This window comes from Hippoglossus hippoglossus, chromosome 14, assembly GCF_009819705.1.
Source record: "Hippoglossus hippoglossus isolate fHipHip1 chromosome 14, fHipHip1.pri, whole genome shotgun sequence".
Lineage (NCBI taxonomy): Eukaryota > Metazoa > Chordata > Actinopteri > Pleuronectiformes > Pleuronectidae > Hippoglossus > Hippoglossus hippoglossus.
Genome location: NC_047164.1, coordinates 22,060,163 through 22,086,021, shown reverse-complemented (window position 1 = coordinate 22,086,021; position 25,859 = coordinate 22,060,163). Strand labels below are relative to the sequence as shown.

At 41.0% G+C, this 25,859-nt stretch overlaps 1 protein-coding gene across 6 annotated transcripts in view; it reads left to right on the top strand.

Moving 5' to 3' along the window:
* The first annotated feature begins 4,027 nt into the window (after positions 1 to 4,027).
* The window catches only part of arhgap32b (Rho GTPase activating protein 32b), a 99,647-nt gene continuing 77,815 nt past the window's right edge, over positions 4,028 to 25,859 (top strand). For 4 of the 6 annotated variants that reach the window (XM_034607407.1, XM_034607409.1, XM_034607408.1 and 1 more), the window contains exon 1: positions 4,028 to 4,566. The gene's annotated coding sequence lies outside the window, so the exon portion shown is untranslated. The remainder of the gene's footprint in view (positions 4,567 to 25,859) is intronic. The other 2 variants (XM_034607405.1, XM_034607406.1) reach the window with 2 other exon arrangements.

Genomic DNA, 25,859 nt, shown 5'->3' with positions numbered 1-25,859 from the left:
CGTCTTCTCTGTGTACATAATTGAGCAAACTGAAGTTCCAGCATGCATGTCCTCTTCCTGGGTTAGTTGCTGCTTAGACCAGCTGATGAACACATGTTGTTTCAGTCCCTCCTTCAGGACGTTCACACCAACACAAACGGATGTATCCCGAGCTCACTTCTCTCTTACTTACATGGATGCTGTTGTATTTATGGGTTGTTGTTTTTTTTGCATTTTTTACCATGAATCTAAAGATGACAACTATGACTGCGTGTGTCGTCCTTCTGAAAGTGACGTAAAGTGTTTTAAAACATTGCTGAGAGTTCTGTTTTGCATCCTGCATCATGGTGGTCTCCAGTAAATGTCTCATAGATGACCAGAGCAAATCCCCTGTCTAACAGTCACTGTGTGTAGCACATGTCGTCACTAGGGGGCAGGTTTGGACACAATTTCTGTGTGAACCAGATTTCTTGACGGCAAATCCCAAACTAATTTGTATAATTTAGAGCCATTGTTAAATTACATGACTATAAGCATCACGGATCATGAGTTAAGAGCGGTTGTCTAGACATTAGCGCCAAATGATAACCTGCAGTTATTGCAGCTGTCACACTCCACATCTGTAATTTAGGTCTTAAAGAAAATCCCAGTGTAGATCAGCCCTGCAAAGATTCCGAGTGAAGGTTGTTTTTTTTGCCTAAGAAAAATAAAATAAAAACGTGTCACTCCTGAGACAAATCTCTTGTCTTTATGTGGAGTGCAGACAGATAAAACTGCTCCGAATGAATCATTCATCATGTTAAACGGGGAGTGAAGCTCCGGCAGCTAAATACATTAAGTAGGGATGATATTGTGGCGTGTTATGTGGTGACTGTGCTTTGTTAATATCCAGGGACAATGTCTGCCATGCAAAGGAAACACTTTAAACGGTCCTGAATAAATGCAGAGTGACGGTCCCAACGGGCTCAATAGGCGTCATCTGGAGTGGTGGTGCAAGTACAGATGGACCATAACAACATGTTCAGCCATGTTCATGGGACAGACACACCTAATACCAACCCTGGATTTCAACAGATTCGCTCTATTAGCTGAAGAAGAATCTTTCCCCCCAACTTTTCATCCTCACGTGGCTCAGTGCAGGAATTACACAACTCATCCGTTTGTCACATGTGTCCAAATCTGCTCTCTCAGCGTGAGGACAGCAGCTGTGGCATCTTTGCGTGTCTGAGTGAACACATTTAATGACAACATGGAACAATAACATCAGAGATTCTCGAAACAACAACTTTCCTCCTGCTCACACTGGCCATTAAAAGATCCAGGATATGCCTTCAGTGGAGGTGATGGCCGAACAAAACCCACATGAGGCCCCAGGAGTCCAGAGGAGTCACACTGAGTGGATATCCTCCAGAGTCCAGTTATCTTAGCACAAAATGTGTTCCTTTTGTCACCGTCCTTCAGCGTCCTCTCACAATCCCAAAACAAGCAGGTCTGGTTAATTAAAATTGCCTGTAGGTGTGAAGCTGAGCGTGGATGGTTGTTTGTGTGTTGGTCCTGTAATGGACTGGCAACCTGTCCAGGGTGTATCCCACCTCTTGCCCAATAGGAGCTGGGTTTCCCTGCGACCATCAAAAGGATAATGGATGGATGGATCTTCTTTTCCTTCCACTGCAGCTCAACAAGGAATTGGACATTTAAGAGAGAAACTTGTTCTCTAAAGACTGTAACTTATGGAAGATATCAAAACCGGCCGCTGAATCTTAGCTCTGTCTAAACTATTAACGTCGTGCAGCTTATGACTCATGCCATCACAACATGTGACTGACTGAAACTTTATATGTGCATAAATACTTTAACATGCATTCTGTAAGTGCAACAATGTGCCGTGTTGTGCTTTTATGAGAACGAACATGTTTGTGATGCAGCTGATGACTGTGTGACTGTATACGCTGTAAATGTACGTCATGGTAAGTTGCTGTATGAAAAAATGTTTTGTTGAATGTGAATCGTGTGCTGGTGACTGAAGTCATGCACACTACAGATGTAAAAACTGTGCTGCACAGTATTTGAGATGAGACTGGCTGAGCAGAAATGTCCACCTTGCTTCCCTACATACTCCTTTAGGAGACGTAAAAAGGAATGTCATGATCAAACCACTTATTACCACTATTGTATCTGGTAAACACCCTATAGATTCACTTCCTATTTGCCTATTGGATTTCACAAAAATACAGCTTGTAACTGGTCATACATTTAAATTGGTTGTAATACCTAACAATAAAAAATAACCTGCTTGTAACAAACCAGACCTGCACAAATTCAAAAATATGAAAAATTCTCATTCAAGCCCTTTTCTTGTAGATTTACCTCCACATATAACAATATAGCCAAAAAACAACACCTTGTTCCAAACAGTGTAAGCCAGGGGTCATCTTCTGTTTACTGGCTTGAAGAAAGACCATCCTCTGAGACACTAGTGCAGCTGTGTTCTGGACGTTGAATCCTCTGAAGCACATTGCCCTCAGAGGTCACCCTGCCTCTGAGCAGCATCTGTGTGTGTGCATGTGACTGCGGCAGCTAAGAAATCCTCTCACACTTCAGCGACACGCAAACAGTGTCGACTCCGATGTCCAATAAAAACTTTTATGGGGAATGGAGTTATATATATATATCTTCATCAGCTGCTTTTACATACCTGTAAAACAAGCCATCATGCAACCATGACTACACATTCTTCCTGTCTGTACTGTGTTTGGATGCTTGAGCGTCACATCACAAGAGGAGTTTCACCTTTTAATGTTGTGTTTTTATTTCACTAAAGACCAAAGACAGATTGCTTTCATAGCACTGGTGATGTATTTAGCTCCTGTAACGCCTCAGTAAACGTCAGTAGTCCAGACAATATTTCTGTATCACTGTGATGTCACGGTGCAGATTTGCATAATGCACACCTAGCAGCTTGTCTGGCAAAGTCCTTTGATATTCTTGGTTTTAGTTGGCAATATCAAAACTGACCCTCATTGGAAAAAAAAATATGTACTTGATATTTACAAGTGTTGTTAGTACTCGTAAGATAGTTTATGTTAACAATATAACATGAATGGAGTAAAAACTCTTCAGCTGAGCTTTGTAGCAAATATATAAACTAACGCTATGAACTCGGGATGTCCGTACAAATGTGTCTGTATAAATTCAGCTGTGGCGAGCACGTGTTTGTTGTTTACAACACATCGACTCTGGCGTCAGCCATTATCACCAAATGCTTTCTTGACGTCTTTGTTAGTGTCTTCTGCGCGTGTGATATTCTATTATTTAATGTTTTCCCCTTTTTGCGCCATAGAACGTCCTTAACACCCACTGGCATGCAGTGAATTCTCCGGAGGGTCTTCTGCTGTGTCCTTACATTGGCTCATTTGGACATTCCCCCGGAGTTGTTATGAGGGAGGAGACACTCCAGAGTAACACTGATCTTTTCAACCTGATTGTTAACATATAGTCATATTTCTACTCTGTATTCTCTCTCTTTTTTAAATGATTTAATTTGAAATATTGATCATTAGTGAGGTGTGATCCACAGTGTGAGAGCTCCCCTCACGTTACTTGTTCTGCAGTAGCAGTGGTTTTCTGTTGCCTCATTCGCTGCATTAGATCATGATTTGAATCAGAAATGCTCGGAGGCCTTTAATCCTTATTTAACTTGGCAAACTGGCTACAAACGGGCGTATACACGTCATGCATATGCAAATTGCTCAACCCAGCTACAACAGTGCTGCACCACTGAGCATCTCCAGTGAAACATGTGGGTATAGGGCCTTGCTCAGCGGCACTTGGAGCATTGTTTGTTTGTGTGCCAGTGTTTTTCCTGTCATCAGAGAGTCCGGAGAAAGTCCGGAGGCTCTCACTCGGACGTTTGCGTTCTCACGTAGAGTTCATCACCTCGGAAACCAGCTTACGTCGCGTTTAGAAACACCCCTATACTGAATGTCACAGTGAGACACGGTAACCCCAGTGTGACGGTGATGTGAATCCCCCCCCCTCTCGAGGGCTTGTCTCGCTGGTGTGCAACATTTCCGGAAGCACGTGAAGGCGGCACAGAGGCAGCGCCGCTCCGGCCAGGCTCCAGTCAGTGAGAGCTCTCCGCCGGGCAGCACATGGAGGAGAAGCCGCTTCACTAGCCTCATCCTGGAAATACCCACCGGGACCCCGGAGGAAAGGGACTTCAGTCACACTCAAGTGTAGAAAGTGAGTGAATGTTTTTGGGAGACAGCGGTTTTTTTTTTTTTAAATCTCCCCCCCCCGTTAGAAGAGTAACGGCTGCCTGTGAGCGGCGTTGTCCCGGGGGGAGCCTCTTTTTGTTCTGGGTTAACACACAGCCAACAACCGCTGGCGCCTTTTCCTCCAGCCGGGAGAGGGACTGAGAAATGTCCCCGGACACTTTGTGCCCGACGGGCGTGAGTCTGCTGGGTTAAGCCGTGATGAGGAGAGAGTTAACCAGCGGTGAAGCTCCAGACGGGGACAGAGAAAGCTAAGCTCGTCCCAGCCGCCGCCGGGTGCCCAGAGACCGCAGCCTCCGCCGCTGAAACCCAGGTACTTGACTGGAGCTCTCCCGGCTCGTCGTGTGTGTTTTACCCACTGTCCCTTCACTTTGCTCGGGCAGAGCTGGAGGCTGTTTAGTGGCCAGACCGTGTGAATTGTCTAATGTGAGACGGCGCGCATGTGTGTGTAAGCGTGTGTTTGTATTGTGTGTGTGTGTGAGGGGGGGTATTTGCCAAAGCGAGGGTACATCTCTCCAGCTAGTCATTGCTAATCCCCCCGTAGTGAGAGTTATCTGCAGAATCCCATTGAGAAATAGGGCAATTTAACCCTGCCTGGATCCCGATAATGTTGAATATCCTGTTGTTGTACGTCCAACTACAACCAAACAACACAAGCGGTGAACTCTGCTCATTACTGGGGGTTTAATGGAGGTATTATCTATTCATACGCCGCATGGTGAATGAGAGGATGCCGCATTCACTTGGAACCCGCAATGAGTCATAAAAGGTTATTATAGTTGTCTTTTTCGCCATTAACGCTGACCGTCAAATGAATAAAATATTAAAGTGCTTCATCTTCGAAAGGAGTTTGGTTTGTGGTGATGAAAAGTGCACACGTGAGGGTCTGAAAGCTGATGACGTGTGCCTGGCTCTGTATCAAACTGTGTCAACAGTTCATTTACTGGATGTGGTTATTGTCTTGTTAAAAATCTCACATCATCTGCAGCTTCACTGAAACGTGTCAGACTCCCTCTGCTTCTACAGGACCAGAAATGGTCTAGATCAGGGCGATTCAATTTCAATAGCAACTGGGCCAAATAGGAAAACCACTGGGAAATATTGTCAATTAATGGCTACTAAATAACAACAATGCAACAATTTTTTCACTTGAATTTGGTACAATCATAATCAAGTCCAGTAGCATCCAGTCGATACAAGAAAGTAGGAATGCTATCATCAAGGCTATACAGATGTTCTGAAGGTTGCAAAAAACGTGAGGTGATTTTCTGACTGGTTTGTAGCCACAAATGTAGAAGGCAAGATGAATATAGTAAAACGGTATCCACTGAAGCCATTTAGACTTAATGGCTCCGATTAAAGCAGCTTAGAGCAGCCACAAGAATATGGAGTAACCATTTCTGGGGCATGACCCCTAGGGGAAACAAAACTTGGTTCCTGTGGTACATTCTAATGCCACGGTTTTTTCAAACACACTGATCTTTTCAACCTGATTGTTAACATAATCATATTTCTACTCTGTATTCTCTCTCTTTTTAAAAAATGATTTAATTTGAAATGTTAATCATTAGTGAGGTGTGATCCACAGTGTGAGAGCTCCCCTCACGTTACTTGTTCTGCAGTAGCAGTGGTTTTCTGTTGCCTCATTCGCTGCATTAGATGATGATTTGAATCAGAAATGCTAGGAGGCCTTTAATCCTTATTTAACTTGGCAAACTGGCTACAAACGGGCGTATACACGCCATGCATATGCAAATTGCTCAACCCAGCTACAACAGTGCTGCACGACTGAGTTTTTCCAGTGAAACATGTGGGTAGGGCCTTGCTCAGCGGCACTTTGAGCATGGTTTTCTCCGGAGGACTGAGGGTTTTCCAGTCGTCTTATGCAACATTTTCCGGACAGCATAACCAATGGTTCGGCAAAATGCCTCTTAGAGCTATTACATTGCTGCTGCAACTTGATTGGGGTGGAACAGTTTACAAGTCATGGTTCGTTACGTGTTTTGCTGTCAGGGTCACGGTTCAGTGCTGCATGTTTTCAGTGCGGCGGCCGAAAAACATATCTGCACCAGGCGGCTGTCTTTTTCTGTTTCCTGTTGTGTGTGTGTTTTTGTGGAAACAAATTCTAACATCTCATCTGCATTTGTACAACTGTGCTAGCATCCCCTGCATGCTGCTTGATTTCAGCCTGCCCCCTTCTCCAGTTTGATATAGTTCCTTCCAGGAAGAAATAACTGCACATGCTTTTTAATAACTACTTCATCAAAAGGCTTCATGATTATACACTTGTTTACAACACCTGTCAGATTGGTCAAGGATATACACCCAGAGCAAAGTGGGGCTGTAAATATACTTTTTCAATCTGAAGGAGTGATTTACAAATCGAGGGGTCCAAAGGAGCAGTGTACAGACTTATATTTTCTATAGCAGCTGGAATATACGATTCTTTGAATGAAATCTTATGGTACAATGTGGAGACCTTAGGCAAAATAGGACATTGATCATTATGATTATGAGACCAGTTTGTGTTGACTCTATAAAGTGCAGACCATGTGTCATTGGGTGAGTTTCCATGTCATGAGTTTTGCACAGAGGTAATTTGTGGTGAGAGACTTGCATTCGCTTCTTTCAATTAGTACTTCTCCTGTTTGATTTTTAGAATAATGACTTTTACCTGATGATTTAATGCCATCATTCACACACAAACAGGCTGTAATTGCAGTTGTGATAAGTGTTGTGTTCTTAGCTGAGCATTAAAGTCCGATGATTCATATTCATTGTTCTGTTTTCCAGTTTAGGATTATTTTTAATGCTGAAAAGATCAAATTAAGATTCCATTAAGCACAAATTACTCATCAAATGACACATATTGGATTATTTTTTCTGACTCAACACTGCGTTCACCTATTGTACACCACTGTAGCATTTATATTTCACCACTTGAATAAGTGACAGTACTTTAATGCTGCCACGTCTTCCAACTTACACAGCTTAGTGTTCCTGGGGATAAGTGCCAGCAAACCAGCTCTTCTACTCTTGGTATTCAACACTTGTTAAAGCAAACAACTGCGACCAGCTTCAAAGGTATCATATGTCTGAAAAGCAAAAAGTTCTTCTGATGTATTTTGTTGAGTTGCTGTTACATTATTTAAATGTTTACAGCAATTTACCTACAAAAACACGTCGAGTAATGCGTACATTTAGTCACGGTAATGGTCTGTTCAGTGGCAGACTGACCCTCTGGGACGTCCCAGATCTTCCAAAAAGCATTGAAGAAATGCAGAGTTTTAACATGAAACTGCTTTATTCATTGTTTTTTACCATTTTTAATCAACAAGTCTTTTGTTTTTGATAGTAGGAGACCTCAATTTTATTTGTTAAGTTGAGTGTTTCCACCAGATCTGTTCAGAATGAGGAGGGGGCACATCAGTCCTTTATAAACTAGTGCAATGACATAGAGTATTTGAAATATAGTTTTATTTGTGGCCACTGATAACTGAATTTAAAACCGTTTTCCTAACAAGACTGTGAACATTACAGAGGTATGGTACTAGATGGGAGCAAATGAGCAAAACTAATGCTGCTGTTACAAGTTTGGACGGAGCAACCACAGCTGAAAAAACAACTCACTCTGTGCTGCAACAGATAAGACTGAAACCATTTCAGATTTACTGCCATGGTAACTTCAGGATTAGCCATATCTCAACAGATAGAGGGGACAAGTATTTGTAGTTGTAAATCTTGGAGACCGCAGCACATTTGTCACACAAGCTAAGCTCTTGCATTGGAGTCTGAGCTCAGGTTCGGAACCAGAGGACAAATAAAGCAAACGTATGATAAAGGAAGAAGCAGCGGAAGTAAGAAGACCAAGAGCAGGAGAGAAGCAGCCTGTGGTGAAAACAGTGGTCTGAACATACCTAAGGTCACGTCAACTTTTCGGAAGATGAAATTGTTGGTTGGATTGCAGTGAAATGCAGTCCAGGCATTCACCGTTCATAATTCAGTATCTGTTCATTAATTCTGGCAGTTTATTTTCCGGACTAATATTTTTGTCTATTAAACAACAAAGGAATACAGTAATTCCACATAACAGAACTAGTAGCTGAACGAGGGAATAATTTGATTAATTGATTATCAAAATACTTGAAAAAAACAATTGTTAATGCTCTAGTCTGGTTTTTGATCAACTATCTGCAACACTAATGGCATTCCCATCAGCTTTAGCTTTAGTTGATGTTTAGTAATAATTAGGAAATGCTAGCATGATAACGGGCTAAACTAAGATGGTGAACATTGTAAACATGATATCGGCTTGTTAGCATTGTTGTAGTGAGTAGCATCCATAAAATTTCATATTTATGGAATTTGTTAGTAAGAGATGATTGACCCAGATATTATCTAAATATAAATCATACATATTGATTTGCACAAAATATAATGACTCTAATGTGACTTACTAATAGAAAGGTACGGAGTATGTGGAAACATGGCAGTCTGAGGACAGTGTCATAAGGACCTGAGAAACAGGATGTTTGGTAAATCTCATTCTGCCTCAGCATGCAACATGTACGTGACAGAACTTCTGTGAAAACTCCCATTGGAATAGTCAGATGCCAAAAGTTGAGATAAGGAACTATAATTGGTATTAAGTTATTGTCAATGCTTACTTTATTCCTGGGTTTTGCTGGCCATGATGTGATCTAGTGAGGCCAGAGTCATGGTACCCAATGTCCCCCCCCCCGGCTGGCTGGACAGAGAAAAATATAACGATATTCAATTTTTCCTACAGCAGTAGTTTTGTGGCCATTGCATCAGGTGTTCGGCAAATAGTCTGTTGTCATCTTTTGCAACATGGATGCTGCCTGTGCATCAAGTAATGATAAGTTATACAGTACAGATACTTTGATTTTATAACAGGATGTAGTACTTATAATAAAGCTAAGTCTTGGTTTGCTACATCTTTAGATGTTTATGTACAGTTATTTAAATTTTTTCCAAAGAAATATTGAAATGAATAGAAGTACTTGTCTAAAAGAACCCTTATAGACTAGTTTGAAAGACAGTAATGAATTCACAAGTGTGCATTTAAATTCAAAACGGTGTGCTGACTGACCATTCTCGTTCTCCTGTTACGCAACCAACTGCTTCCTTTTGTTTTCTTGTTGTGTACATGAAACCTCCTGCACTCTCAAAGGTCTCCTTGTTTGTCTCCGTTCTCGGCGGCCACGCACAAAGCCAGACGTGACCTCTGACCCCCAGACTTGGATACTGACGCACTGTGCGGGGGTGAGCAGCCATTGTGAGGCCCTTCTGCATGTTCATTAATTATGCATAATGCATACGCTGCTATCCTCAGGCCTTGTCCCACACATTCATAGAGCCACTCACTCTCCTTTCTTAGTGTGAAAAAGCATCTCGCTCTAAGCTCGGTGCACAGTCGCAGGCCTCTGAGGATGCCGTGACATTCCCAAAGGAGATTCCAATCCCCCATAAACAATCCTGGCATTGACATAGCTGCTGATTAGTGAGTTGCCAGGGTATTCTCACAATGGACTATCGGAGGATAATGAGATCAGATTGACAAAATGGGAGTTTTCATTCAGAACTTTGTTGGCAGCAAGTTGTGTGGAACTACTTGGAAGGGTTTAGAGGAGCCATGTAGCTGGGAGTTTAGCTTGCTGTCTAACCAAAAGTGTGGAATTTCCACAGATTATTGTGACAAGGTCCCAAAAGCATCCAGTGAGCGCTGGATGCTGTCAGAGCTACTTGTACCTGAGCTCTGAGTTTGTCTCTGATGTTCTTTGTCAGTATTTTGACCTGGAGTTGCTTGAGTAATGTGATGATGAAACTGTGTCGCTGTGTGTTTGTTTTGCATCAGTTTCCAGTCTTTGGCTGTGTTCACATTTGTGCCCTGTGTTAGAACAATGCAAGGGGGCTGCAGTGGGGGGGGGCATGTTCTTTCATGTACCAATGAGACATTGCAACATGATCCGGGCAGTCCATTTGGAGGAACAGATTTGTGTGTTTGATTCTCCACAACTCTGGAGAATCATCAATACTCCGTTCGTGTTTCAGAGTAATGCACCAGGAATGCACACGTGCATGTAACTGGCAACCGCAGCGCATTGCTGGATGACATCATTTTTGGATTTGCTGAAGAAGTTAAACCGGAGTCAACATTTTTTGCTGCATGCCGCTGCATAGTTTTGCACGACCACGCATGATGCTGCCCCCACTGCGTCGCTGCGTTCCCATGCTAATGTCTGAGAAGGGCTGTGTTATTTTAGCCAGAGTGAAAGTCTGCCTGAACGTGGATAAACAGAAATTGGATTGATCCTCAAGGGGACATTGGGTCATTGCAGCACAGAACGGAGCCAAAGGAGAAATATTTGTCAAGTTTATGAGAAAAAGTAAAAGGTAGTAAAGGACACAAATAAAATATAATTAGTGACATACTTGATACAAAGAATAGGAAATATATAATAAGTTTTGACTGAGGTAAATGAAAGTTGATTGGCCAGGGATTTGTAAGAAGAAGCAGCTCAGTAATTAAAGCCTGTTTGAACTTATTTTTGACATTTAAAGGCACAACGTATAACAGTGCCTGTAACATAAAATGGCCTCCATCGTGTTTTCCAGAAATGCAACAATAACAAGACATGTTTTATTAACATTAAAACATGTCATGGGCCTTAATTTCACATATTAACGAATCAAGATGTGGCTTCTGGTCAATATTATTAAAAAGAATCGCGCTGTTCACATTCAGATATTTGTCCAATTCACCATTAAAACCCCGTAACCAGAAACAAGCCTGTCAAACAAATCCCAACAAATTGAAGGGCTCAAACACACTTTATGAAAAGCTCTTCTGTGCCATTTTAACTGCTGTTTGTTAAACCAAAACGCACACGCAAAATCCTAAGTGTGTTTGATTGCTCCATCGTAGACTGCAAACATTAGCATATCTGGCTAACAAGCTTAGTAACCACAGTAGGACCAGCATTACTGCCAAGCACCCCAGAAAACAAAGAAACACCCCAAAATACTTTATGTTAAACCTAATTAATGTGCACTTGTTTTATTTCAGCTCAGTGTGAGTCTGTCCTGTTTTGCTGTCATTTCTCTCCTCTGCTCTCCGTTTCTCTGCCCACTCGCACAGTGCAGCGACGTGTTGACAGCTCGTTATGTGAAGCCCAATAAAAGCTTTTAAAGGAGCGTTATAAACCAAACCTCTAAAACCAAAGACGTCGACCCCAAACGTCTGAAAGTTGGGCAACATGTCAGCATTCTCCAAATGCACACAATCTGGCGACAGTGGCGAGGATGTAGGCTGTTCTTCTGCTAATGGCAGGGAAGCTAGTTCTGGCCAGAGCACAAGCAGCTTTCTATTGCTGTTACAGCTGCATCTCCCCCAACAAGCGGAGGAAGACAGGCCTTACCCAGCTTGGCTGTCCGAGAGGAGATATTCCCTTTGGCTCGACAAGACTAATAATGGCAAGGATATGTTAAAAAGTAAATAAAAATAACAAATAATTAATTGAATGTTCATGCATATAAATGCTAAACGGGAACAACTAAAGTAAAGTGTTACAGGTTAGAGTACAAAAAGCCCCTTTCAGAGTTTAAACAGTAAAAATATAAACCTTAAAGTTTCTTTCTCTCATAACATGAATACATCACATGAGAGCATGACGCAACCTTTTCAGGGAGCACACCTATTCTGGAGATTTTCATAGTGACTAGGATAAAGGTAGGAGTAAAATAGCTCCTGAGTTAAACTTTAACCCGTATGTGTTGGATATATGTATCTTGACAGGGTAGGGTTGTCTTGTTAAGACTAAAAGACTGGTCCTGAACTTGAGAGCATTTATTCATTATTTTGTAAGAGTCATATCTAGACCAAGTTCATTAAGGAGATTTAGTCGACAGTTTACTCCCAGTGTCCTTGTCATGTCATCTATCCAGCCTGTCTGTATTTAGTTCTTCTTGTTTTGTTCACTCTGTAGCCTGATTTCATTTTTTCCAGGACAAGCTCTTGAGCTCCAAGACGCTCTAAAGCCTCAGGGGCGGCGTCAGACACCAAAGGCCCAGTGAGGCAAAACCTCCCCTAAAGCAGAGTTGTCTAGTGGGTCAGGATTGTGTGTTCACTGAGAGCGTTAGTTGGCCACCCACTTTCAACCTGCCCCACTACCCCCTCCCCCCTTCCTCTTCTTTCCTCATTCCACTAATTAGGTTGAAGGGTGTCATGTTGTCTTGGTGCATTAAGGTCAAATTCAACTCTCGTGTTGTAACAAGACGCCTGTATATTCATATATCTCAGATGTGCAAGCACATTGAGGAGGTATAACATTATTTATTGACCTCAATAGAAGTCATCCCCTGCTCATAAAGAAGAGTTAAAACTACAACCTTCACTTAGGAGCAAATATTTGTCTTAAGACATAAAATAAATAACAATGTGACGTTTATCACAATAATTATTGCTATTAACTGATATTTATGACTTCTATCATGAATTTTTGGCCATATTGACCACATAATTGTTTTTAGCTTCCGCTCTGTCTTTGAATTATAAAAATGTTCCTCTGCCCAGTCCAACAGGTAAACTTAAAGGGATAGTTCACCCAGAAATGAAAATTCACTCATTATCTACTCACCACTATGTCGATGGAGGGGTGAGTGTTTGAGTCCACAAAACACTTTTGGAGTTTCAGGGGTAAACAGTGTTGCAGCCAAATCCAATACAATTGAAGAAATTAGTAAACTATGTCCAGACATAAAAACACCAGAAAATAACATAACATGCCTCCATAATGCTCGTGTGGTGTCATACGAGTGTCTGGAAGCCCCGAAATTGAAATTCGGTTCGAAACAGCCTCATTTACACCAAGTTTTTAGCCTAAAAGTGCGCTGATATCTTCTGACAAGGTGCATTCAGGGACAGTGGAAATGCTAACGTCCGCGGACTAAAAAACGGTGGAAATGACCTTGTTTCAAGTCAAATATGAATGTCGCCACACGAGCAGCATGGAGGAATGTTATGTTTTTTTCTGTTTTATTACATCTGAAGATAAGTCACTAATGTCTTCAATTGTATTGGATTCGGCTCCTACACTGTTTACCCCTGAAACTCCAAAAGTGTTTTGTGTACTCAAACACTTCACCCACCCCTCCATCGGCATAGTGGTGAGTAGATAATGAGTGAATTATCATTTCTAGGTGAACTATCCCTTTTAAGATATAAGTAGACTTTGCCCTAAGCTTGATTTGTTGTTATACTCTCTAATAAATACAGTTAGAGAATCTTGGAGTAGACGACGTCTGTGAATATACTTTCAGTTTTTCTGTCAACAGATTCTGATACTTTTCTGAATTGAGAGATAGTTTTGGATTCCAAGCGTGTCAGAATGTGTCCTTGATGTTGTTTTCACTGAGCTACTGAATAAAAAAATCTGCGCCTCCTCTTTGACACTTGGAAGGCTTGAAAAATATGTTCATTGGTATTTTTTAAGTTTGAGATTAAGAATAGAAGGCTGTGAAAGTTATGATAGACATGTTGTTCAGTCCACTTCCAGGGTTTTTCCTAACATAAGACTTGGGCACAGCGCCACATATTCATCAAATATTCTTTTTGGATGGAGTGAAATTACAAGTCTAAGTTTATCATATTTTAGGAGTGTTGCTTTATGGGCTGTGTGAGATTGTATAATACTAAGCTAAGCCTAAGCATGAGCCTTTCATGTTTAGTTTGCCCTTTAATGTATTTGTTTAGCCTTGTTTAAGTTTTTTTTCTTCCTGAATAATTAATACATTAATACCACGGTAGTAAAATCAGGTTTCTCAAGTACGGGAAAAGGGCTTATGTAGAATACTGAAATCGGGATGTGACATTTACATGCTTAAACACAGAAAGGAGATACTTGAAAAATGGATAGACTAACTTGTTGGCATGTAAACATAGTCAGTGATTCTCGTAGAGGAATGACAGTGAGAGAGGAAACAACTACAGCTACAGTAACTCAGTCAGCTGGCGAGTGGTTCCACTTAATTAAAATAAGGGATCTGCCTACAGACTATTTTTGGTAAAAAGCCAAACTGTCAAAGAGTCCAAATTCATTCACTAAGCTTTGTTTTAACAGAGTTTTCTTTCCTGTGTGGCACACACTGCGATTAGTCACACAAATGTGAAGGACTACTTCAGGACATAGTACTCACTTCATCTGTGAACAGACTTGATAATGTCTGAGTGGGCTGTGAGAAACGAGCTGTGGTTTTTTTGTAAATAGTAAAACAATAATGGTCGATGGATTTGTACTATTCACATTTCTTATAATTTCTCCAGAAACCCAGAGAAAACCTGACGTCTGAGTGAAAATGAGACAAGTTGTGTTCACCATTACTGAGAGACGGCCCGCAACAGGTGATCCTGAGGATGATCCAGTTTGTCAAGATATTAGTACATGACTAACAAATGTGTTATCATGGCAGTGCTGACTTTTTGTTATGAAAGGCCCGTTTATCCAGTCAATTTAAGAAAGACATTAACACCAGAATCATTTTTAGATTACAGATTACATCTTACTTTATCAGAGCCACAACAGATGGTTTTTTAGAATAAAGAAATAGAGCTATTGTTGTTATGGCCCTTTTCTGAATGACTCCAGGGGAATTTGATCCCCTGCAGTTTTACAAAAAGCTGAAATGAAACTGGCTGAAAGCTGCATAGAGCTGCAGACTAAGGTGTCGCTCCTCAGTGAGATCAACTGTACTAACAGAACTGAACACTTTCACATTGCATGGAGTCAAAATTGTTAGCATAGTTTCAGTGTTTATAAAAAAATTTGCTTTAGGGCGTTTTAATTACTGAACTACACACAGAAACTAAGCTGGTGTTTCACACTCCAACCCTGACGCACAGAGCTGTTGAGTTGTATATAAAGCAACTGGATCTGATACCAAACACCGTCCCTTGGCAGAGAGACTTTGTATTCATCTTACAAAGGTGATTTGAATGAACAAGGTCACTCTCCTGACATCCAGTCTCCTGAGGCCGAAGACAGGAGACTGTGGAGACGGCATCAGATGACAGGCATAAGGAGGCAGATAAATACACAATGTGGAAAAAGAGTTTTAAAGGAGCTGTCACACATTGTTTTTTTGCCTTGAGTGTGTCCTGGGACAGCTAACTGCCACCTGGCGGATGGGGTGGACATGTGGACATCAATGTGGGATCCTGGCCTAATGACCAACTCTGAAATGCCATTTTATAATTATCTTGCTTCATTTAGCAGATGAATTAACAGCTGAGAAATGAATTGAGAGTGAACCGCCAGATTGCAAGCTGTCATTCCAGTTAATTTTTAATATTGTCAACACCAATTTTTCCTTTGCATTTGGCAGAAATTGAAATCCATGGTGCGGCAAGTTTGTGGTGCTTGTCATCAGCTGAAGAGAACAACAAAAGGCGCTAATGTCACTCAGGGATGCTGAACAGACTGCCTGGTCATGGCCTAATTCCTGTAAAGCTCCAAATTACCTTATGAATATGCACTACTGAAGGAATTAGGGTCATCGTTGCTTGTCAGGCCGATCAATATCATGCTGGTTTGGTTTGCATGCGCAGCAGCAATAGGAAATCTTCAGAGCAACACTGCAGAGTTCCTTCGTGCAAGCTGGTTTATGTTCTTCTTAAGGGTATAAGTGTAAGGTACATCACCATAAGCACCAGTAATCAGATCTATAATCATGAAATGTGGACAGGAAGAGGCACCACTAATCTGGCACATGAAGTTGAGCTTTACTTATCACAAGAAGGTACCACCTGTGCAGCCTGTGAAACAGGTGCATGATGTTTTCTGTGACTCTGAAAATGTAGTAGATGTGCACATCCCATTAAATCCAAACAGGTGCTGAACGCATGATATGAAGTGGAGGAAATGCGACATCCTCCAGTAACCAGTGCTCTTAAAGCATGTAGCTTGAAACAACACAACTTAGGATGAAAATACATTTGAATGCCTTTATGCCCATTACTTTTTGGAATTGATTCAAGCATGAGTTGATTAGAGTGATCAAAGGTCAATATCACGTGACCTCAAAAAACATGTCATGAACATGATACCTCCTTGAAGTCTTTTTGTTCAAATTGGCCCCTTGAGGACTTGATGAATCGTGAATTGGGTCAGTTCTCACCATTCACAGTTGTCCTGGGAACATGCTTATTAAATCTGCAATGTTTTGTGAAGTCGAGACACTATTGAGTTGCAATATGTTGGCCTCTGTTGCATTAATAAAAAAATATATTTTCTAAGTCTCTTGTAAATTCCCCAACTTAATTTAAGTAGCAAAATTCCAACTTAGTCCCTACTTATTTAGCTTGAAAATGCTAAATAAAAAGGGGAAAATGTTCTACGGTTTAAAGCTTCAATAATCAATTACATTACAAATTGAATGGGAAAGTGTGCTGTCCTTTTTAAGTTACAAAGACGTCACAAACAAATGGAAAGATGACACAGGCATTTGCACTGTGACTTGAGTAGTGCACCATAATGCCTGTAAATCACACCTCTGGTTTAATGAGGCTAATTTGGTTGTTCTGTATCTGCCAGCATATTTCACACTAGTCTCTATTTTGGAAATGCTACTTGTCAAGAATTGGAAGTCACAACTCCTGCAGTCTCACACTTCTGTGTGCATGTCTTTTGCATAAGAATTTTTTTTTTTTGCTATTCATACAGTTTAAAGCTCTTTTGTGGCTTTTTTTTGTGGACTTTTTTCACTTTCACAAGGTCAGAGCTTTGGGTGGCCACACTCAGCACATGGATAATTTTGAAAGAACTCAAAATGGAGTTACCTCCAAGTCTATCAAATAGAGCATTTACTAAAAAGACATTTTACTTAGGCACAGAATCCCTCAGATGACCCTCATGTCAATTATTTAAGAAACAAATCCACAAAGTATGTCCAATGACACCTTGGAGATTCACACATGCAGTATGCCAGTGGTCATCAGTAACAATACAAATCCAGCCCCTCCCTCTCTCTCTCCTCTCATCTTGGCCGGGTGTCGCCACATGTTATTGGCATAACTAAACTAACAAACTGCACTGGTTCTTCCTCTGCTGTTTTTGTCATGAACCAGCTTCAGGTGCACTCCCGTGCTGGAGTGATATGGGAAACATGGACACGTATACTGTATTTTATAGGGATAACAAGTCTTAAATCTCCACTAGCTTTTATATGGAAATGTGTCATTTGACATGACAAGTTAAGATTGACTGAGCTACTTTGTGTGATGTTTATTGTTAATGTCTTTAGTAAATCTATACAATGAACTGTATGTGATTAATGGACTAAAAATGTACCTGGCGTGCTGAATTTAATAGTTTCTGCTGTGAAAGTCTGACTCGCTTTTACTGAGCGAGAAGCACTGGTGAGCCAACCCAGCCTCATTAATCAGAGCAGGAGGGAAGGTAATGAAGACAAGATATGCAGGGAAGCGTTCAGCCATTGGTTTGTGTTGGCATGTCTGCTTGTTGCAAACGATAATTGACAGGAGAGATGCCGCACTTGGTCAGAGGATTAGTTTCAGCTGAATCCACCAGCATTTCCACTACATCTTTCCAGGAGGTACCGGTGGAAGGATCCCTGATAAATCACTTATTTATCAGTATTTGTTACAGTGAGTCAGCATGCCATGCTGTAGGCAGGGTGCTGCTGGCACTCTTGTCCCTCTTCTCTATACTCAGTGGTGGTGACACACCTCAGCAACACATCTCTCACTCAGGCAGAATTATTCTATGGCTGGCAATTGCACAAATGCTCTGCAGAGGCCATTAAAAAACGCAAATAAGGAACCCCTGGCTGACTGAGGTTAGCACTCTTCTGTCACTGTCTTATTTGTTTTCAGAGTGCCAAGTAATTAGAATGTACAGCTGCTGCCAAGTCAACATTGCAATTAAAATAATAGTTTCCAGTAAAGCCGTGGAGTGGATGTAGGATGATAAGTCTACCCGAATAATTAAAAGTGCAGATTCAAACACAGCTCTGGTATATTTTTACTGTTGAACTTGATTAGGCTTACAACCATTAAGCAACATTAAAAAAAAACAACTAATGATTTGTTAACATGGAGTTATAATATGTAGTGTTTGCTTTGTGGTGCTGATTTCTGTATGGCTTTCCCCCTCATTAATACTGTGGTTTGCTTTGCAAGACCACGTAGTTGAACTGTGTATACTCCTCATGATCCCGAGCCCAAAGTGTGTTCTCGCTGTAACAAACACACCAAACTCCATTTAAAATTCTTGACATTTTTGAGGATGACAGCTGATTTTTTTTTTTTTTACTGATTTATGGTTCAGCATTTCTTTTGAACATGCTGGACCTGATTCCAGCAGCTTAAACTGCTGGATGTGGCTGTCCTTCAGTTGGACACTATGGGATTGTACCCACTCACCAAAAGCTGTTTTCAGACATGAACCCAGTTGTCTGGGCATTTTCCAGAGTTTGCCTTTCGCATAATAGAAAAGGCAGCAGGGGATTCTCCCGAGCCAGACTCATTCACAACAACAGGAACATCTCCAGAGGCAAGGAATGGCACATGGGCAGAGCCTGCAGGAGGCAGGACATAATGTATGAAGTCACCATCTTTTGTTAAAAGCACATCAAGACCAGTGCCAGCGTTGCACCAAAACCTCACGAAACTCGGTTTGTTTCAAGTTGAGGTCTTCGGACTCTTCTACATGTATATCACCTCAGTTTTCAGTTTTGCATCTGTTGCTTATTAGAAAAATCCTCATCCATCCACTCCCTCGCAATGAATCCTACTGATAATAAAATTGCTTCATTCTCACATGGGCTCACTCGGATCCTCACATGCAGCCCGTTCGCTTAGTTTCAGGAGATATCCAAAGTACACTGCATCTCTGAAAGCAGCTAAAGTTCTATAGTGCAAGAACAGGTGATCGGGACACAGAGTGGGAATGAAAGAGGCACCATTCTCCCGTTTTTAAAAGTCAGAATTTACCATCACAATGATTTAGAATCTGTTAAGGTGATATAAATAGTTGCATAATGTTGCTGCAACTGTAACTTCCCCATCTAGACCCCAATAAATGTTCATGCCTATCCATGAGCAAGTGCATTCCTTATTTGACAGGACACATGGTCAAGCAGTAACTCGGGACACACAGGGATCAAAAGCTTGGATGTATTTACAATGTATGGACTGTATTGAAGAGGAAAATGCATTAAAATTTTTAAAATCTGCCAAGAGGATTGTCCAGAATGGCCCAAAAATGGAACAGCACCGAGGAAATCCTCTTAGCTGTGCTGATGGACAATCTGCATCTTTCAGTGACATTTGCCATGTGGCCGAATGACAAATACCACAACAGTGTAGATTTGCACATTAGTGTAACGATATAAAGCAATTTGTTTTTCAGAAATGCTCTATTTGAGTTTTAAGGAACATTCAGATCAAGCCTAAATCCTTTAGAGCTCATTTCCACGTCGATTTTATATTCCCATGCAAGAGGAGGCTGCTCACAGCAGTTTACAGTAAACAGGATCTTCTACTGGTTATTGCACTTGTGTCAGCTGAGTGTCAGCATATTTTACATCGACTGTTGCTCTTTAGTTTGTCTCATGTGAGCTAGCCAGATCATTATCATCTTATAAATAAGTGGTGTGTCGCTAGTGCCTCTCCTTGATCACTGTCATGCACCTTTTAGTCATCTGAAACACACAGGAAAAAACTGTCAATACCCAGGTCAAGGTATCGGCTCAGTTAAGGCATTAACTAGTTTGCAGTAACCTTACATTTCAGTTAACTATAGTGTTTTCATAGCTGCCCAGGTTAAGGTGTGGAAAACAGGTTTTGTTGACCACGTTTTTTTTATCGATGGTTTCACCAACCTTTTTAATTAATATCCTGTTATTACCTGTTAGTTGTTTTACTATGAAGAAGGTTTTGCTGTCGGCAAAATACATGTTTAATCTTTCCACCTCCACTTGCCAAGCACACTACTTCACAGCTGAATCATCATGTTTATCATGTGACTGTGTGCATGAGAGGAACAGAAACAGTGGAGACAACTAGAGATAGGATTGCACAGGGCATGTGAGGTTAGGTATCATTCACATTTGAAATGATATGGAATTCTGTTCCTGTGCCCTGTGGGGCCTTTTTCAGTACTTCAGTCTGTAGCATTTTCTTGCATATTGTTGTCAGTACTGCAGTGCTCTTACAGTGCATCCTATAACGTTTCCCTGTAATAGTGTGTAATTCTATCGGTTTCATACTACGGTTTCAGACATACCAAAAAATCTCACATAATGTTTTAGCCTATTAGCAAGATCTTATGCAATTTAACGTTAGCCTGCAGCTGCTGTGTTGCCACAGAGTTGCCTTGTTGTCAAGGATCTGACACCGGTTTCACATCACAACTATTGCAGTGAGCATTTTCTGTACTTGTCTACTTGTGACCACTTTGAGCTCACCATTGCCCTTACTGTGTTGTGGCATTAGTTTTCTCTAAGGCTTTTGGAGCGTCACTGCCACTGTGACTGATCTGTAGTGTGGACCCAAGTTAGACTTGTGCTCTCTCTCTCTTTCCCTCTACGCTCTGTTACTCTCTATCCTTCAGGTAGCAAAATTTGGCACCATTCAATTTAAAGGGAATCAGCATTCGGTACATAACAGTACCACATTTGTTACCCAACCCATGTAGCTAGAGTCATTTAAAAGACTAGCAACCAACCTAGTTTTGGTATGTTTGTGCTTTTTCAGATTATATGAACATAATCAAATTATTAACATTCTGTGGTTATATCTGCATCATTAGGGTGCATGTTGCTGCCTCTCCAACCAGCTCATTTTTCAACATGGTAATTTAGATCCACATCTCACCTTCAATTGTGTTATCTTCTCCTCTAATTCACTAAGCGTGTTGCCCCGTGGGGCGCCGTTGTGAGTGTGTACCTTATCAGATTTTTTCCTGCTAATTATCAAGACAAGTTTTAGTGCTCAGCTCTACTCAAGAGCTTTTAAATCAGCTCCAAGGTCATTCATCTCTTGTCTCTACTTTGCCTGTTTAGTGCATTAGATTGTGTTCACTCAAATACTTGAATTAATTTCTAAGAGGCCAAGTGACTCATATCTCATTTTCTGGGGGTGGGTGGGGGATTTAGGGTTTGGGTGGGTTGAAGGATGCGCTACATGTAAAATTATATTTTGATGAACTCATACTCGGCCCAAGTGTATGTCTCATAGTAATCTAACGATCATTCTGATGGGATTAGCCTCATTGGAGACAGCCTTCCTCTCCAGCCAGGTAGCAAATATATATTAACTCTCTCATAACAATCCTTATTTATAGGTTGACTGAATACACCCACAGTGCCTTGTTGGTATTTTGATCATCCTTCATTCTCAGGCACTACTCATTTTGAACAGGCCTATTTTGGAATGGGCTGTTTGCTTGGCCTGTGCTAACGCCGGTGGCAGCTTTCTTTCTCAAACTGTAATAACCTGCAGTCCACAGAACCCTGAAGCCACCGCAGCTGCACAAAGAGCTGTTTACCTGTTAATTCAAAGTTCAGTGAAGCTCATCTCATTACGCAGTGCCCGAACTGGAGAACAGGTTGTCGCTGACGTTATCGTGAACGCGCCTGTTGTCATGAATGTGCTGTTGTCACTGATAACTTGATTGATGAGTTCCAGCCACTACTGCTACAGAGTGCTGGTTGCTTGTTTATTTAAGGTTTATTTACACTGAACATATCACGTGTCCAAATTACACGTTCGACACTACACCTCCATTATACCCTTATTAATTTAAAGAGTTATGCATTCCACACACACACACACACACACACACAGAAAGAGTAGTGGATAGTAGTAGATTAGTAGAGTGATACATCACAGTGGTGCGATGTATTTCACTTTTCGAGTGAGGATATTCACTCGATACTCATCTCTCGGCATAGCTTGCTCTCTTTCCTCTTCAATAATGAAAACTGTTACAACAGTCAAAGCCAAGAAAATGTAGTCTCCATCCTATACACAAGTACTGACAAGTGGTTTAACTCAATACTCTGCCAGTAGCCTCACATGTTCTGCTTCATCTCCTGAGACCCAACCACATGCCAGTGTATTAAACCGGCTCCTATGGCTAACAGGGCTTTATAATCATGCACAAGCATGGCATTGCACAAAGAGCGCTGACAGTTCAGAGCAAATCTCTCTAAAAATATTCACAAAGCTTTGTTGTGTCTGGTGTAAAAGTTTGGACGGACCAATGTCTTCTGTCAATTTGCACGTACGCTCTACTGACACCAGCAATGTAGATAACTGGGAAGTCCATATTGCTTTAAGTTTCTTTGCTTAATGCAGTGGAGTAGTAAACGTCTCAGTGCCTCTGTTTCCATTGGAATCAAGACAATTGCAACTGGCTCTGGTTGTCGTCTTTCTCAACGTTCCCCTGTAGTGGAGCTGGGTGCTATTTGATTTAGTCGAGCTCAGCAGGGGAGGCAGTGCTGCAAAGCCAGGTCTCATTCACAATGAATAGCTGCTGTCCCCATCAATGCTTGTGAAAGCCAAGCCTTGTAAATGTGATTGGAAGGATTTGAATACAGACTAAAAGTTGGGAACGGTGTATGTGGTGCCACACCCACAGAACTACAAAGTCATCACAGGCCAGATACTGCCAACTGTATTTGTGAATGCCCTGTTAGTCTCAGGGAAGATATTGTTACTTATAACTATTTAAATGTATTTATTATGTAATATGTAACCACTATTATTGTGAATCAACCTTGAAGGATTAAGTTGGTATCAGTAGCATTACCCAACATTAGCTTGCTGCAGTAAATAAAACCGAAAAAAGACAAAGAACTGAATGACTGCAGTGAAATTTAAGTGCTGGTAAAGTATTGTGCATAGACAGTACATTGATAAATAGTGCAGTATGAAGCACAGAGGATTGTTGGCCTGGCAAGCTGCCACAGCTGAATGAATGTAAGTAGACACACGGTTTTATATTTGATAAGCCAGTTGTACAAATTGCTAATAGCTGCACTGTTTAGGCAGCACAGGAACTTATTGGTTTGGTTGATCATTTTTGTTATTGTGTTTGAGAATTAAATCCTCAGTTAAACTGAATGGACATTAAGTAGTGTAGCAGGAAAGTCCCCGACCTGTCAACAGTGATGGAAAAGTATGGCAGCAAACACAACCATCAGTCGATTAATAAGTCGATTAGTCTGCAACTATTTTAGGAATTGATAAATCTGTTTAGCCTTTTTTTTCAAACAAAAGTTCTAAATATATTCAATGGTTAAAGCCTCTGAAATGTGCGGATTTGTTGCTTCTTTGTCACACCTGATTGCAAAATTCTATTTGGATTTGGGCAATCTGAAAATAATTTGTACATACTATAAAGAAAATAATTGGCTTATTAACAGATAATGAAAACACCATAATCTCTATACATTTGTCCTGTGCGACTCAACTGTCACACTGAATTAAATTAGTAAATTAATAATTTATGATAATTGTGTTTGAGCGGTGTAGTGATAATTGACCAGTGCCATTAGAAGGCCGGCATTTAGACTGAGGGTAATGATTAAGAAAGATCATTAACTTTTGTTACACACAATCTGTTGTTTGGGTCCAGTGAAATGTCAAATTACTTTTCCCTCAGTCATCAGGGATTCAAACCAAAGATTCATTCATTTATAAGGTGTAGCTGCACTGTCTTATAGTGTAAGAGGTCATGTGCGTGAACTTTGCCTTCCTAGTATTGATTTCATGTAGAAGAACCTTTGTGCATTTACATGGCTTTCTGCAGTACTTCAGAGCTGCGCTGCGCAAGTATGAGGCCTAATTTACTGGGAGATAGAGATGATACGAAATCTAATCTCTTATGTTAGTATGTTTATATGCAGTATTCATTTTAGTATACCATCTGATTTAGTTTGACTCTTCGTCTATTGTCACAAATGATTTTGTTTATTTAGCATGCTATAAGTCAACTAAACAGATATATTTTAGCCTCACTTTCATCATGTAGTCTATTTCCAATTTTTTTTTTGCTGTGGATTGTGGTACCATGGTGACAGAGGTCCTTGTCTATTGTGAGGTTAGCTGAAGGGTGGCTGTTTTCTTATTGATACTAGTTATATGATGTGCCTTAATTCAGCGGCTGCATCCTTTGGAGGATGCGTATGAAGACAGATTCCGTCACAGTGACGCGACTAGGCGGTCCCATTTCAAAGGCTCTTTCAAATACTGCCCACAAATGTGTGCTTCCATCCCTGAGAAATAAAGGATCCAACGTGTGGATCTTTCCAGTCTCAACCTATCATAGGATTCATTTGGGCTTCAGTGACCAACCATTTTTTAAAGAGGTAATGGCGCTGGCAAGTCACGAGATGTCCAATACTTGAGTATTAGGCTTCAACTTTACAGTGTCCATGACTCTCCACTCTGCTACAATACAACAGATGGACTCTCCTCAGTAAACCCAGTTGAACAGAGCTTCCCCCTCTCTGTAATTCGAACTCATCTGGCATTTGTAAATATCCTAACCCACACACTGTATTGCTTCAAAGTTGTCGGTGTGCTGCCTGCATGGTTTTCTACATGGTTTTCTACATTATGCTACTGTAGATGAATTTAGTCCAACAATCTGTCACTTATATGTTAGCTAACATTTCTGACTGAGAGATAATGTAATGAAATGAGTGCAGCAGGTCAAGCTGATGAATTGGCTTCTGTGCATCAGAGGATACTAAACAGGAGCAATAGGTTACAGTAAGTTATTCCACACATTCATGTAGGTCTAATAACTCATTTGTCCATTCACCCTTCTTTCACTTCAAAATCTAGTTTGTAATTGTTGACAAAAAGGTAGTACATATTTTTTTATGTCGTCCTGTTTTCAGTGCATTAATGAATACTTTTATCTTCGCCAGGATGTGATGTTTTCTGTCCGCCCATCTGTCTGTCTGTCAGCAGGATTACTCAAAAACTGGTTAACCGATTTCCATGAAATTGTACGGAGGGGTGGGGCATGACCCAAGGAACCAATTCCTTGCTGGAGCGGATCCAGATTTTTTTCACTTGCGTTAACATTAACGGGCGCATAGTTTTTGCTGACAAAATTAACACTTCTTTATATTAACAACTAAATAAGTAGCCATTTGATCTGTCTGTCCACTGCTTATACTACAGCACACCGACATAAATATTACAGAGCAGAGGGGAAACGGCCAACAGACATGTCATCTTATAAAATTAATTTAGAAAAGTGTTTAGGCATATTGCCTGTGTCATACGCTGGAGAAGAACATTTCCTGACTCAAACCTGTGGTGAGCTACAGTTTTGTTTTGCTCGTCTTCAGTGATGCTGCCACCCTGATGAGAATGAAGGATATTTTATCCATGTGTAGAGACGATTAACTCTTGATTTTTAATCTTCTCTAAGCTGAAACTCTGCCTTCTGTCAAGGTCGGCCATTTCATGGGTTTCTGCTGCATCAGGTATTTGTGGGAAGCTCAGCCTGCTTTGTCTTGTCTGCCTGCCTGGGACACACGCAC